Raw genomic sequence first — 14,729 nt, 5'->3', positions numbered from 1 at the left:
TAGCTAGCAGGCAAATTTCTGGCTGTAATTTTGATGAAATAATCCAAGAGAGGAATGACCAGATAACTTTTGATACATATTTTATAATTTTGGTTTTGATCTAGGTGTTCTGGAATTAGAACTTGTGCTCCCCATTGTTGCCATAAATCTCTTCCCATGAATTTATAGGTACAGAAGTTATAATTGGTAGAATAGTCCCAGGTTGTCCATCGGGCCCTTCACAATGCAAAATATAACTACTTTGATATACTTCAGGGGCTTTACCATCTCCAACTATGTTAAATTGAGCGGGTTGAATTGGCCACGCAGACAGTCAGTGCTGTAGAGAAATGATTGAAATTTCCACTCCTGTATCTACCAAACCTTTAAATTTCTTTCGCTGAATAGTTATTTCACAGGTAGGACATTTATCCATAATTTGATTCACCCAATAAGCTGCTTTACCTTGTTTATTTGTGCTTCCAAATCCTCCTGTTCATTTAATTTCACTTTTCCCCATTCTCATATATGGCACAATCAGGAGCCGTGCTATACACTCTCCTGCTCTGCTTTCCAGGAAACAGACATAGATCTAACAATTTGAATTTCCCCATTGTAATCTGAATCAATGACTCCTATATGTATTTGTACCCTTTTAAAATTTAAACTAGACCTTCCTAGAAGTAATCCTATCATCCCTGCTGGCAAGGGTCCACAGACTCCTGTTGGGACCTTTTGCGGGGGGTTCCCCAGGCAGAAGGCTCACAGCTTTTGTGCAGCATAAATCTACTGCAGCACTACTGGCTGTGGCAGGGGACAGACATTGTACAGGGGTGAGGGAATGGCCTGAGCCGGAAATGCCCAGTTTGGAATGGGGCCTGGGACGGGCCCCTCGTGGTGTTTCCCGAAATCGGGTTCCCATCTTTATGAAACTTAGAGTGACACTGATTAGCCCAATGTTCTCCTTTTTTACATTTTGGACATATTTCAGGCTCAGAAGTTTTCTTTTTTCCCCTATCTGGTGGCCTGACTCGCTGATTTTTTTCTACATTCTTTTTTAATATGACCATGCTTGTTCAAATTCTTTGAGTAATTTAAAAGGAAAAGGCTCAAATGTAGCTATAATATTTCCCTGTTGATCTGGGGGGTGTATCCTAACAGGGAACTGCCAAGCCTCTAAATCACCCTCTCTTCTAGCTTGCTGAATTCCTGCCTGAATAGAACTGAGAGTGGTCGCTCAAGGCGCTGCTCAAATAGTCACTGGGGCAACTACTTTCGCCCAGTGTCCTCTGGAAAAGAAGATCTGGAGGGTCAGGCCACTCTTTTTCTTCAAAATAATCATGAGCGGGTACAGAAGGGTAGCGATGAACCTCTCCCTCCTTTGCAGCTTTAGCTTTAGCTGGCAAACCTGCTCTGTAACCTCTTCTGTTATTTCATTATACTCTCCTTCCTCCTCATCATCAGTGTGAAAAAGTTCCAAGGTGGAATGAACCAGAGCCCACACTTGTCCCATTGTTACCCTGACACTTCCGAGCTCCCCTTCTTACTCATCACGGGGATTGCTTTAAGAGTACTCGGGTGTCCTCCAGCTTAGTTCCACATTCTCCAACTGTTGCTCCAGTGACCCTTCGACCTGGATTCGAGCCCCCACGTATGGGCACCGCTTGCTGAGACCAGCTCGGTCGGGGAAACCCTAACCCAGCAGTGCTAGGGGAATTAAAGACACACACACAGAAATATAGAGGTGTGGAGTGGGAAATCAGGGGTCTCACAGCCTTCAGAGCTGAGAGAGCCTCGAACAGAGATTTACCCACGTGTTTATTAACAGCAGACCAGTGATACGCATTGTTTCTATAGATATTAGATTAACTAAAAGTACTCCTCATAGGAAAAAAAGGGATGGGCCAAAATAAAGGGATGGGTTTGGCTAGTTATCTTCAGCAGGCGCATGTCATTAAGGCACAGATCGCTCATGCTATTGTATGTGGTTTAAGAACGCCTTTAAGCGGTTTTCTGGCCTGTGTGGGCCAGGTGTTCCTGCCCTCATTCTGGTAAACCCACAAACTTCCAGCGTAGGCGTCACGGCCATCATGAACATGTCACAGTGCTGCAGAGATTTTGTTTATGGCCAGTTTTGGGGCCAGTTTATGGCCAGATTTTGGGTGGCCTGTTCCCAACAGGTTTTTCCTCATCTTTGTGGATTTATCTACCTTTGGTCTTTGATGTTGGTGACCTTCAGATGGGGTTTCTGTGTGGACGTCCTTTTTGTTGATTTGGATGCTATTCTGTTTGTTAGTTTTCCTTCTAACAGGCCCCTCTGTTGCAGGTCTGCTGGAATTTGCTGGAGGTCCACTCCAGACCCTGTGTGCCTGGGTATCACCAGCAGAGGCTGCAGAACAGCAAAGTTCGCTGCCTGTTCCTTCCTCTGGAAGCTTTGTTCCAGAGGGGAACCCACCAGAAGCCAGCCAGAGCTCTCTTGTATAAGGTGTCTATTGACCCCTGTTGGGAGGTGTCTCCCAGTCAGGAGGCACGGGGGTCAGGGACCCACTTGAGGAGGCAGTCTGCCCCTTAGCAGAGCTCGAGTGCTGTGCTGGGAGATCCTCTGCTCCCTTCAGATCCGGCAGGTAGGAACATTTAAGTTTGCCGAAGCTTCGTCCACAGCTGCCCCTTCCCCCAGGTGCTCTGTCCCAGGGAGATGGGAGTTTTATCTATAAGCCCCTGACTGGGGCTGCTGCCTTTCTTTCAGATATGCCCTGCCCAGAGAGGAGGACTCTAGAGAGACAGTCTGTCTGCAGCGGCTTTGCCGAGCTGTGGTGGGCTCCACCCCGTCTGAACTTCCCTGCAGCTTTCTTTACACAAAAAACAAAGGGAAACCCGCTTACTTAAGCCTCAGTAATGGCTTACGTCCCTCCCCGCACCAAGTGCGAGCTATCCCAGGTTGACTTCAGACTGCTGTACTGGCAGCCAGTATTTCAAGCCAGTGGATCTTAGGTTGCTGGGCTTCGTGGGGGTGGGATCCTTTGAGCAAGACTACTTACTTGGCTCCCTGGCTTCGGCCCTCTTTCCAGGGGAGTGAATGGTTCTGTCTCGCTGGTGTTCCAGGTGCCACTGGGGTACAAGAAAAAAATCTCCTGCAGCTAGCTTGGTGTCTGCCCAAATGGCCACCCAGTTTTGTGCTTGAAACCCAGGGCCCTGGTGGTGTAGGCACCTGTGGGAATCTGGTCTGTCTGTTGCGAAGATCATAGGAAAACCGTAGTATCTGGGCCAGATAGCACCGTCCCTCACTGCACAGTCCCTCACAGCTTCTCTTGGCTAGGAGAGGGAGTTCCCCGACCCCTTGAGCTTCCTGGGTGAGGCAATGCCCCACCCTGCTTTGGCCCGCCCTCCGTGGGCTGCACCCACTGTCTAACCAGTCCCAATGAGACGAACCGGTACCTCAGTTGAAAATGCAGAAATCACCCACTTTCTGTGTTGGTCTTGCTGGGAGCTACAGATAGGAGCTATTCTTATATGGCCATCTTGCCCAGGAATCCTTATGTACATATTTAATTGTAGCTTTTCTCCAAGAAAAATTTTTATTAACTTTTTAAAAAGTTTTTTATTTAGAGACAAGGTCTCATTCTGTCACCCAGGCTGGAGTACAGTGGTGCTATGGTAGCTCACTGCAGCCTTGAACTCCTGTGCTCAAGTGATCCTCCCATCTCAGCCTCCTGAGCAGCTAGGACTCCAGGCATGTGTCACCACACCCAGCTAATAAATTTTTATTAACTTTTAAAATTGTAAATAGTTATACATGTATCTGGTAAAATTTCCAATAGTACCAAAGTTTATAGAATTAAAAGTAATCTTCCTTCCAACCAAAATTGTCAATCTTCCTCCCAAAGATAACTACAGTTATTGATTTCTTACATATCATTTCAAAATAATCCTATTATATATAAGCATATGTATGTTATATATTACATTATACATTCTTCACCCCAAATAGAAGTATCCTATATATTCCATTGTATTTTTTATTTACATTCACTTGATAATATATATTGGAGCTCTTTTCCTATGAATTCATGTAGTTTCACTCCATTCTTTCTATTGACTGCATAATATTCCATTTTATAGATGAACCATAATTCAGTTAGTACCCTATTCATTGACACATATGTTTTCCAAAATTATTTAGCTATTTTAGGCTGGATGCAGTGGCTCATGCCTATAATCCCAGCACTTTGGGATGCCAACGTGGGCGGATAACTTGAGGTCAAGAGTTTGATACCACCCTGGCCACCATGGTGAAACCCCATCTCTACTAAAAAAATACAAAAATTAGCTGGGCGTGGTGGTGGGCACCTGTCGTCCCAGCTACTCAGGAGCCTGAGTCAGGAGAATCACTTGAACCCAGGAGGGGAAGGTTGCAGTGAGCCAAGACTGCGCCACTGCACTATAGCCTGGGAGATAGAGCAAGACTCTGTCTCAAAAAAAAACAAAAACAAAAATTATTTAGCTATTTTAAACAGCACAGCCTTGAATAGAGTTGTACATATATCTTTGAACACATGTGACTATTACTATTAGATACATTCCTAAAAACATAATTTTTAAGCCAAAATTATGCACATTAAAAGTTTTGGTAGATGTGTTTCAAATCACCCACCAAAGACATTGTACTAATTTGCATCCTCACTGTACTAATGTATGGGAATGCTAGTTTTATTAAATCTATGTCAGTATGGCATATTATCAAACTGGAATTCTTAATTTATCTATAGGTAAAAAATGGTAACTAGAAAACTGGAAACTGGAAACTCCCTGTTACCGTCCATTCCCAGTTTTACATTGTGTTTTTTCCTAAGCATTCTTCCAGAAATGGTTAATGAGTTAACAGAGGATAACAAGACATTATCTAAAATTAGTTTCTTATAAGTTATTTGTCATTAGTATCTTTAAAGACACAGATTCCCTTCCTCTAACTTAATAAGCATCTATGGGAAGCTTTCTAAATGCAGAGCTGTACATTCTGGCTTTGGAGGGACAAAAAGATTAACTGGATAAAGGGTCTATCTCAGAGCTCACAATTTAATGGGAAAAATGTAAACAAAAAGACATGCTCTTAAAATATTATAAGGGCTGTGGGGGAGCACAAGAGGTGCAAGGGATTACTTTAAATAGATTGAACAGGGAAGGCTTAACAGAGTAGGTGCAATATGTCCTTGAGGGATAGAGTATTAGTTTTCTAGGCCTGTTGTAACAACCTATATGCCACAAACTGGGTGACTTAAAATAGCTGAAACTTATTGTTGAGATGGAGCAGGGACCCCTCTTAGGGGCCTGCCAGGTACCCCCTTCCCAAGCATGGAAATAAAGGAAAATTGTGGGTTCCTTCAAGGCAAATTTCAGGCATCTAGCTAGCCCTGAGAAGAAAATGAACAACTTGATAAGTTGAGAAGGTGACAATAGCTTAAAACAATAGCTAAGGAAGTTGGAGTCACGAGATGTTTTGTTCCTTAAACTAAGGATAACATCTTCACATTTGTCCTTGAGTTGTTTTTCAGAAACTCAGATCCCCACCAAGTGGATCTGCTGGCCTGTAGATCTCAGATAAGGGGGAACTGACGACTGAACTCTGACCACTGTTCTTTGTTCTAAATTCCTTCCTGAGGGGCCTGGAGGAAGTCATGCCCACAAATCAGACCTAAACATTCCTTTCTGCTGACCTCAAGTTTTTAGACAAAACTTTGCTTCCATAAGCAATTGCAAATCAGAGTCTTTGAATCCACCTATTACCTGTAAGCACCCCTACTTCAAGATGTCCCACCTTGTTAGGCCAAACCAATGTATAACCTCAATGTGTTGATTTACGAGTTTGCCTGTAACTTCTGCTTTCCTGAAATGTATTCCTGCCTTTAAAAACCGGTGCCTGTAAGTCACTGAGGAGGTCAGGTCTTAAGCATGGGCTGCCTGATTTTCCTTCTTGGTGCCTTGCAAATAAATGCCGGCCTTTCTCCCACTACAAAACCTCGGTGTGGATGTTTGGCTTTACTGTGCCAGGAAAGTGGACCCTGTTCAGTTTGGCAACATTGTCTCACAGTTCTGGAGGCTATAAATCCAAAATCAAAGTGTTGGCAAGGCCATACTTTCTGAGGCAGAATCCTTCCTTGCCACTCTCTAGCTTCCGGTGGTGGCTGTCAATCCTCATTGCTCCTTCACTTGCTGTTGCATGGGTCCAATGTCTGCCTCCATCATTGATGGCTGTCTTCACATCATCTTCCCTCTGTGCGTGTTGGTGTCTGTGTCCAAATGCCCCCCCCTTTTTATCAGAACACCAGTCATATTGAATTAGAACCCTCCCTAGTGACCTCATCTTAAATTAAGGATCTGCAAAGACCGGATTTCCAAATAAGTACATTCATAGGTACTGGGGGTTAAGACTTCAACGCATCTCCGGGAAAACACAATTCAACCCATAACAATGGGTAGGATTTTTTATTTTTTATTTTTTGAGACAGGGTCTTGCTCTGTTGCCCAGGCTGGAGTGCAGTGGCATAATCACAGCTTACTGTAGCCTCAAACTCCTAGGCTCAAGCAATTCTCCCATTTCGGCCTCCCTAAGTGCTGGGAGCCTCTGTGCCCAGCCAAGATTTCAATAAAAGAGAATGGGGCATAAGTATTCTAGGTGCAGCATAAGTATTCTAGGAGAAAAGAATAAGATGAAGACTTATCAAGAAGAAGTACAGGGCGTGTCCAGAAAATATCAAGTACTTTGTCTAGTATTGTGAGCAAGAGCATGTTGCAAGTGAGGGGGCTGTGGAAGAGGGCCTTGTGTCCATTTGCTCTCTGGGGAATGGCAACCACCGAAACTTTCAATCAGAGTGCATAGTTTAATCACTGTGCCTTAAGGATATTACTCTATGCTATGTGTATGACGGATTGGATGGGGAAACTAGTGAAGGCAGGAGCACCAGAGAGGAAACTACTGTAGCTGCTTCCAAGAGGTCAGGCAGCAAACCTTGAACTTCTAGTCTGTGAGTTATGTCGTCTGCACTCATCTTCATCCTCAGACCCTCTACCACTGGGGTATGAAAGGGCTGCTTGCTTCTGATTTGCAAATTCCCACAATCCAGATCGATCTCTCTTCCCCATCAGAAAAATTGTTTGAAATATACTCCTGTATTTCTTTATCAGACTGGGTTGCTTTATGAGTTGCAGTGTTGCACATTGCCAAATGTTACGCATGTTGCTTGTTCTAAAAGAGGCCTGGGGGTTGTTTAAGACTCTTTGGAAGGCCTTTCTTTCTGCTTTTTTCCTTAGCATTTTCAGATAGACTCACCAAAACATCTTGAACCAGAAAATGAAATTTGAAAAGCGTCTTCTCCTTTAAGTTCTTAAGAGCTTTTCTGCACCTTTTCTTCAAAAGAGCGTCTAAAAGTGGGTTAATGGCTGAATTAAGCAGTGCTGGCCAGGCAGATATTGTCTGCATCTGCAGAGGAAGCGTCCACCCACTGTTTACCATTGTGCTTGCCTGCGATATGCTTACAATTATGTAGGGGATCCAGCAACAAAAGAAAATAAAAGTCACCAGAAATAGATGAAAGGTACCATTGTATTCAGGAGCAGGGGTGGTGCTCATTTCAAAATCTTCTGTTTTCTGCTCTGAGGAGCAGAGGAGCTGGAGAAGTGTATAGTATCAGCCATAGTCTAAGACTGAATAGTGTTGCTATCTGGGACTGTTTCTCTTGAGATCCTTGAATACGTTTAGAATCTTCTTAGCACTTATTTGCAGAGAAGGCTATCCTTGTCTTTTATCATTCTCAGCAATTGACTTTCAATACCCTGTAGCCAATTGGCTTGCTTCCTATCTATGTCTACTGCATAAACCTAACATGATGTACCAACACACAGAGAGGGAACGAGAAGAGCAAGATGCCATAAGCCTGATGGGTTAGTCTGAATGCCCAGTGTTGCAGGTAGCTGCCTAATATTTAAAAGGCTACCATGTTACAAAGAGGAAACTTTGACAAGGCAACTTAAATTCAGATCCAAATCCCAGTGCTATAATTGTTTTAAAGGTACGCCATGTGCTGTGTCAAACACCATACAGCTACCTATAAACATTGTAGCTGATGCATATGCTCAAGATATGCAACAGAGCGAAAAGCTATTGACCAGATAAGCTGAAGCAGGCTACATTCTAACTGACAAAACAGGATTTCTAATCACAAGGTGGTCCTGGTATCAAAGCTGAATTCAAAACATAAAAACTAAGCTAAAAATGTTTGTATCAAGATTAGCGATGCTAGATTATAATACATTTTTGAAACGCAATGTTATCAAGTCTAACCTCACATGTATTTATTGCCCTCTGGAAGAGTAGATACCAGTTTTTCAGAGAGTAATTTGACTTTAAGATCTAAATGACTTTTATAGACACTAATTTACAGTTTATTCATTTATTCAACATTTTTAGCACCTTACGTTGGTAGGAGGTAAAGTGTTCCATAAGCTATTCAATTATCTTTTTAAAATAAACAAATAGATGAATGCCTTAACAGCAAATATCAGGGTAGGAAAATTTACAGAAACAATGCTTTTTAAAACTGTAAATAATAACCATGCTGCATTATCCTTGCATTCAAGAAGGTTGGGAAATATTCCTTTTAAGATCTTCTTTCCCTTAAAATGTAATAACAGGAAAGAAAAACATTTGGGACTGCATTTTCTTAGTATTATGTGTACTCAGGAAATAAAGACATTTATTTAAAGAAGTATATGTATATATGTGTATATATACATTTATACACACATAGAAATATATATTAATAGCAATAACTCAATGAGATTTGTAGAAAATAATCACTTCAATTTTGCCTTTTTTTCTTTTTGTCTCCCTCCTTTTCTTTGATCTTCTTTCTTTTTGTTTTCTTTCGTGACTTTAGTTGTTTTCTCTTTTACTTCCATCTTCTCTTGTTAGAGTTTCTTCCTTTTCTCCCTTCCTTGCTTGTTTCCTTTTCACTTTTCCTTTTTTCCTTCTCCATCACATTTTATAAATACCATTTCATATGCAAGATAATTAGTAAATATTTCATTAATTGTTAAACATATATTAGTTATCAAATACTTTTATACAAAACTTCCTAAAACCTATGCTGTAACAATGATAGGAATGAAACTCATTAAGAAATTGTTTGTTCTTTTTCTCACTTTGCATAAAGTTTGCAGATAAATGACTTCATCTTTCTTATTCAAATTCCAGAATGTGAACATGAAAGGAAAATATAAAATTACTATATAATCAAAATGAATTTTAATGAGAATTTAAAAGAAAACACACAGCTTCAGTGATATTGTTTCTCTTACTTGTATATTACCAAAAACAACACAACTGGCAAAATATTTGCCCATATATGTCAACCTTGGTTTACAGGAATATGGACATTGCAGAACTTAAATGCTTGGTGACAAGAAATACAACAATCACAAGAAAGTTTTTTTTTAGGAAAAATGGTACCTGCAGATCAAAGCAAAACATCTGAGATGCTAGCAAAGCATGATTACTTCAAAGATTGTTCTCTGAACAGCTGCGAATCTGCTTTAGGTATAAAGCTTGCAAGAACTTGAGCATCCTGAAAACATTCCAGATTAACTTCCCAGTTTGACAGAAAGCTAATTGCTTTCTGGCCCTGAAAGGGATGATAGTGTGAAAACTAAAGTTCAGAAATCAATTTCTAAAATATATCTTTTTTGGAGAATCTTTTCTTACATGAAAGCATGACCAGATACTGAATACTTTGTTGAGGAATTGAGTTTAATAAACAACCAATATTTAAACAAAGAAGAATGGCAGGCAGAGATGAGATTCTCATTTGTAAATGCATTAAATACCGAAGGTTACACCAGTAAAAACGAATGCTCTTTCCTTAAGTGTTTGCTGCTCAGAACACTCGCCTACTCTCCATCTCTTTCATTACTTTTGATCAAATTGCGTCAAGGCTGATTGATTATCATCTTCCCTCTAACTGCTAACTTTCTGAGACTTCTTCATTATGCTCCAAGGAGGACATCTTTATTATGAATAGCCTGGGGTGCAGATGAAGTATTGTTCAAAATTGATATTTCAATACAAGCACAATATGCTTTTGTATTGAAGCGGAATGAATGTTAATCCCTCTTTGTGCATTCACATCATTTTCTCTCTTCTTTTCCTTTATCTCAGTGATACAATTTTTTCTTCTACAGACCTCAAAAGTTATTGCCCATGCTGTGCCCAGCATGTACCTACTAAGATTTGCGGGCTTCTTTTCCTACATGGATCCTTTTCTGCCAAATTCTGTGTTTACTGTACATTGAGGCTTTCTTCTCCCTCACTTTCACATTATAGTACAACTCATAAATTGCCCAACAGTAATTCATCAATGAGGTAAATTGTCCTCAAGATGGTTTATCCATGAGCATCAAGGATCTAATCCTATTGCTTGTTGAGGGCTGGCTTGAGACCTCTCCTGTGTTAAGATAACTTTTGAAGAGTAGAGCCATGTTGTGCCCACCTGGGCATTAGCAAGGAAGTGAAACAGGGCCACCCTATGGGCAGGATTCCAGCTTCTGAGGCTGGCTCAGATCCCTGCTCAATCCCAGCTGAGAGGATCCACCGTTCTCCCCTTCATTGTCAAATAAATCCAGAACGAATTGCATGTCCTATTTTTATGTAATGTTTAATCCTCACAATACCGAAGGTAGGAAAAGTAAAGATGTAATCAATCAGTATCGCCTTCCAAGGGAAAAATGAGTTATAAGAGAAAGATGAGCTTTAAGGCACTTTCCAGCATTATAAATCACTGTCTAAAGCATCTGTATTTGTAACTGTGCTTAAAGTGCTTATCAGGAAAAAACTATATGTTGTATCTGTAGATGGGATAATAATAGTTCTCATGTCATGTGGTTATAATGAAGATTAAATGAGATAATTCTTGTAAAACACTTAACATAGTGCCTGTGTTAGTACTCAAAAATAGTAGTAGTTATTAGTATTAGCTATTAATTAGTATATTGTCCACTAGGCCACACTTGCTCACTATTTTATACAAAAGTCACACAAGGCTAGGCAGTGTTGTAAGTGTTTAAACTAAAAACAATAAGTAATTTTGAAGAGGCATATGTTTTTCTACCCAAATTTGTTGTTTAGTTGTTTTTTCTTAAACACTGATATTTGGTGAAGAAAATAGGTTGTCACTTTTAGGAACCTAAATTTTTATATTACATTATTACCAATAATGTGCTGTCCTGATCTTGAGACTGAGCGTTAGAACTGAAGATGAAGCAAGGAATAAAAATTACAACATAAATAAGTTTTACCTTCCTCCTTTTATCTCACTTTTTAATGTGAAACCATATAAATACTATTGTATTCTTCCATTCCAATAATGCTGAGGAATCTCAGAAATCAATGAAATGTACAAGAAGGTACATTGTGAGATTTGTTACTGGTTGTGACGTCCTGACAACCCACAGCTGTGATATTACTCCCCTTGGAGACATGATTATTTTTTGCCTATTAAGTACTGTGGCCTAAGAATATAGGAGCCTAATCTTTAAACACTTTTTCTCATTGTTTTCATGTTCCTTAAAAAACAAACCAGAAATATGCAGTCTAATACACTGCTACTGAGAGTCTACCTTGATATGACGTATTTGGAGATCTATTAAAACTTTAAGTGTGCATACTCTCCAATCCTGCAATTTCACTTATAGAAATTTTCTCTGGAGAAATACTTGCACAAATGCACAAAAACATATATATTAGGATGTTTACTAAAGCACTATTTGTAATAAGACAATACTGTCCCCAACTCAAAAGTCCATCAGTAGTGGTTAAATAAAATATGATGAATTCTGATAGTGGAATACTATGCAGTTGTTAAAAAGACTAAACTAAATGTTAATAGAAAAAAAAAATGAAGGAATGGACACCAAATCACTGAGTGGTTTTTCTCTAGGAGAGATATTATGGGGGCTCTTTACTTATTTTTTCCATTATATGTCTTACTAATAGTTGAAATTTCAAAATAAGAATAAATTGCTTTTGTTAGCAGGAACAGATACACACATACATACACACATGTGTGTATTTAAATATACAGTAAAACAAATACATAAAAGAAAACCTCAAAGGAAAGTACCAGGTCAACCAGAGTGGTTAGTTGAAGTAAAACAGGAATAACATTCGATCTCCAGACTTCAAGTCTATTGTGTTCTTTTCTTATAAGAACAAATATTCTTAAGTATGACACGTATAGTATTGGTGTAACTATGAAAGGAAAAAGGCCATCAGATTTGGTAAACTTTTTTTCTTTCTTATGGTGTTGAAAACTCTTTGCTCTGTTCAAATTTAGCATTCTTTATGCCTGTAGGACTCCCTCTTCCTCTGTGCCTGGTCCCCTCTTGTTAATGAGTCCCTTCCCTTACCCCTGCCTCCTCCCAGCCTCCTAGCCCCCTCCCCCATTTGAACAAACCATGCTGAATGGGCTTCTCTTGTAGCAAATGCAACTGAAAATTAGTGGCTACATGTAGCATGATGAAAAGGATTCTAAGGACAAATCTGGGACACAGTGTCATGATCAATTAGAGCATGAGTATCATGAAGATGATCATGCGCAGAGGTAGCAATAGTTTCATAGCTTTTCTTAGGGTTAAGGTCCCAGAGCATTAAGAAACTTTTGAGACCTGCCAAAACAAAAAGCAAAGTCCCAACACATTAAGCCAGTGTGTTCTGAGGAATAGTAATCTGCATCATGACTCTGCTTAGTGTCTAGGAGGGAAGGGACCTGAGGTTATACTGCTAACCACTGAGTCTGAGTTCTTTCTGTATTTAGTTTTGTTTGTTTGTTTTTGTACATAGACTTTGAGCTTCAAAGAGGACCATGGCTTACACCGAAGAGAATACAATTCAATAATTCAAGCACTGGGTTCAGAAAGAACTACACTTGACTTCAAATTTCTAAGTCCTAGGACAATTATAGGTTGAACTGGATCAATAAAAGATAGGGCTTGCCCATAAGATTTCTGAACTTTCACTTGAACTTGTCCAAATCAGAAGTAGAAAGCTGGAATTGATTCAGAGAATTCTAGGGCACAGAGGCAAGGACACTTGTGGGTAGTACAAGGTACTAAAACACTTTCATCACCCCTAAAAGAAACCCCAAACCATTAGCAGTCATTCTCCTCCTTCCCCCAGCCCCTTGCAACCACTAATCTTTCTGTCTCTATAGATTTGCCTTTTCTGAACACTTCGTATAAATAGAACCATACAGTATGTGGCCTTTGGTGGCTGGCTTCCTTCAGTAAACATGTTTTCAAGGTTCATCCATGTTGTAGTAGGAATCAGTACTCCATTTCTTTTTATGGCTAAGTGATATTTCATTGGGCCAGGTGCAGTGACTCACACCTGTAATCCCAGCACTTTGGGAGGCCGAGGCAGGTGGATCACATGAGGTCAGGAGTTCAAGACCAGCCTGGCCAACATGGCAAAACCCCATCTCCACTAAGAATACAAAAATTAACCGGGCGTGGTGGTGCATGTCTGTAATCCCAGCTCCGTGGGAGGCTCAGGCAGGAGAACCGCTTGAACCTGGGAGGTGGAGGTTGAAGTGAACTAAGATTGCGACACTGCACTCCAGGTTTGTGACAGAGCAAGACTCCGTCTCAAGAAAAATAAAATAATATGGGCACTCAGTTTGTTTCCACCTCTTGGCTATTGTGAATAGTGCTGCTATGAATATTCACATATAAATATTTATTTGAGTACCTGTTTTCAACTATTTTGCATATACGCCTACAAATGGAATTTCTGGGTTATATATTTCTGGGTTATATGGTAATTCTATGTTTATCTTTTTTTTTTTTTCGTGGAGACAAGGTCTCACTCTGATGCCCAGGCTGGAGAGCAGTGGTGAGATCACGGCTCACTGCAGCCTCGACCTCCCAGGCTCAAGCAGTCCTGGGTCTCAGCCTCCCAAGTAGTAGCTGGGACTATAGGCATGTGCCACCACTCCACTCCCTGCTAATTTTTTTTTTTTTTGAGACAGAGTCCCGCTCTGTCACACAAGTTTGAGTGCAGTGTTGTGACCTTGGATCACTGCAACCTCCACCTCCTGGGTTCAAGCAATTCTCGTGCCTCTGACACCCAAGTAGCTGGGATTACAGGCACGTGCCACCATGCCCGGTTAATTTTTGTGTTTTTAGCAGAGATGGGGTTTCACCATGTTGGCCTGGCTCGTTTCGAACTCCTGGGCTCAAGTGATCTGCCCGCCTAGGCTTCCCAAATTGCTGGGGTTAGGGTGTGATCCACTGTGTCTGGCCCATGTAACTATTTTTATCCTCCAGAAATATTAGGACAATGTTGCATAAATCAGAAAAATTCATTGCTCATCCTCTAGTGTTATTTATGTCAATGAACAATCCAACAGGGCTAAAAAAGTCAATATTTGACTCTGGACCTGAGAAAAGAAGCTGTTTATTGCAATTTGGAAATTACATTTTCTGTGATATAAAATTGTTTATTAGGAGCATGACAGTTTATAATACCTGGAAAGTAGAAATGACTTTTTAATACAGTTTAAATTAATGCAACATGAGTAGCTGAAGGCACAAATTAAAAGTCATTTGCTTTTTTATACTTAAAATATAGAAAAAGAAGAAATACTTTAATTTTAAAAAGTGTTCTGATAATCCACAGATTTCATGTTGTACTTTTTAAAAGTAAA

The 14,729-nt window shown here is 40.3% G+C and overlaps 1 protein-coding gene across 6 annotated transcripts in view; it reads left to right on the top strand.

Moving 5' to 3' along the window:
* Positions 1-14,729, top strand: part of LOC104002047 (basic proline-rich protein-like) — a 114,412-nt gene that overhangs the window by 22,814 nt on the left and 76,869 nt on the right. The window lies entirely within an intron of this gene.

The sequence above is a fragment of the Pan troglodytes genome, chromosome 15 (genome assembly GCF_028858775.2).
Source record: "Pan troglodytes isolate AG18354 chromosome 15, NHGRI_mPanTro3-v2.0_pri, whole genome shotgun sequence".
Taxonomy (NCBI): Eukaryota; Metazoa; Chordata; class Mammalia; order Primates; family Hominidae; genus Pan; species Pan troglodytes.
Note: the sequence above shows the minus strand (reverse complement) of the source record. Positions and strands in the feature narration are given on the sequence as shown.